Genomic DNA, 1,940 nt, shown 5'->3' with positions numbered 1-1,940 from the left:
CTCAAAAACGATATATTTTTTTTAATTTTTTTAGTATTTTTACTTATACTATTAGAAATTTGTCAAATACACTAAAAATAAAAAAAATTTCATTGAAAAAAATACTTTTTTTTTATCAATTTAATGGCATCCAAACAAATACTATATGTTAATTATATATCTTATGTTTATGCTTAAATATTTTAGGGTCATTTTTGTTTTGGGTCTTATTAACAAGTGTTTTAAAGGTATTATAGTTAAGATATTTAATAAAATTAAATTTTATTGACAAGCTAAATAGTTGAAAATTTTAATATTTTTTATCTATAATCTTGTGTATATAAAAAGGATTAAAAATATTTTGGTACAAAAATTCTTTTTTTAAAATACAATTTTCATATATTTTATACAAAAAAAATTGCAAATAAAAAAATTTCTTAAAAATTATTAGCATAGTAATAAATTTTAGCACTCCTCACCATTTATGAAATTTCAATTATGTCAGATCAAATTAATAAAAAAAAGACAGTTCCAATACAATAAATAAATTATTAATAAATAAAAGGAAAAGATTATATAAAAAAATTAATGGTTGAAATTTCTAATTTCCACCCTCACAAGTAAGAATAGATCACTCCTCAATTTTTTAAGAGGATTTTGAAATCATTAACTCTCCAAATTTTACTTTTAAAATAATAAAATCAATTACAATTTTTAAATAATAGCAGCGTTAAATATATGAAAAAATTATACAATAAAAAAGAATAATTTAAATACACTGCAAGTATAAAAAAAAATTGATATATTTATCTGATTATCATTAAAATGTTATAATTTTTGCATAAAAATTTAATATAATTTGATAGCCTTAAAAAAATATTTTATATGAATAACAGTAAATAAAAATTAAATTGTAAAGATAACATTTAATCTTATCATTTTGGTGACTTAATGTTATCTTTAAAAATAAAAAGATTATGATAACAATTCTTAAACGCAATAAAGGAAAGGGTAGATGTGGGGTCAAATTGAGAAATAAGAATAGAAGAGCAAAACGACACGAAACGGCGTCGTAAAAGCACCGCCTGTAAGGAGAGAAAAAGAAGGTTCTTATCCCATCCATCATCCCCTTTGAAAACACCAACAAAACAATTAAACATTGAAACGAACCAAACAGAAAACACAAAAATCTACGCCCCTTTTTCTCTTCTCTCTCCTCTTTTCCTTTTTCTTCTTCTTTCGTCCTTCTTTCTTTCTTCCCCCTTTCGTCAACCAAACCCTAATCTACGCCTTCATTCCTTCTTCCATCTTACGCTCCTTCGATTTCCGCTTTCGATCACGCAGGTCACCTATTTCCTTCTTCCGATTCTCTTTTTTTTTTTTTTTCTGTTTCTGTTGACCTAGTTTCTTTGAAGAACAAAAGCTTTTTTTTTAATGCATTCGTCGCTTTTAGGGATAATTTTTAGCTTATTGTTGTTGTATATTGCATCGATTTCTTCGATTGTGCCGGATCTGGTATTGTTTATGAGTAATTTATCGTTGCCGATGCATTATCTCGAGTTTTGAACGTTTGTTCGATGGGGTTTTTTTATGCAGTCACTGTGCCAGTGGGAACAAAGGGGGAATTTGATGTTTGGATTTGATGCATTTAATTTTCGGTTTTCGTTAGCTTCTTATGATAGATAGGACCAAGCCTTGTTTTGCGATTTTGATGAGTGAGTTTTTTTTTTTTTAAGTCATTTAGGGTTGTATTCATTTAGGAGTGAAATTGGTCTGCAGTGTGTTTTTGACTGAATTATTGGTTTTGGATTTCGGTTTCGGTGGGTACATTTTATGTTGTATTGTAATAGAGAGGCTGCCTCCTTTTTATTGATCGTTGGTGAATTTATGCAGCATCAATTTGCAGTTTATTTATGTTGCTTAAATGAACGATTTAGATTTTTTTCTCCCCTGAGCTAAGC

This window comes from Arachis duranensis, chromosome 7 (assembly GCF_000817695.3).
Source record: "Arachis duranensis cultivar V14167 chromosome 7, aradu.V14167.gnm2.J7QH, whole genome shotgun sequence".
NCBI lineage: Eukaryota > Viridiplantae > Streptophyta > Magnoliopsida > Fabales > Fabaceae > Arachis > Arachis duranensis.
This window is presented reverse-complemented; position numbering follows the sequence as displayed.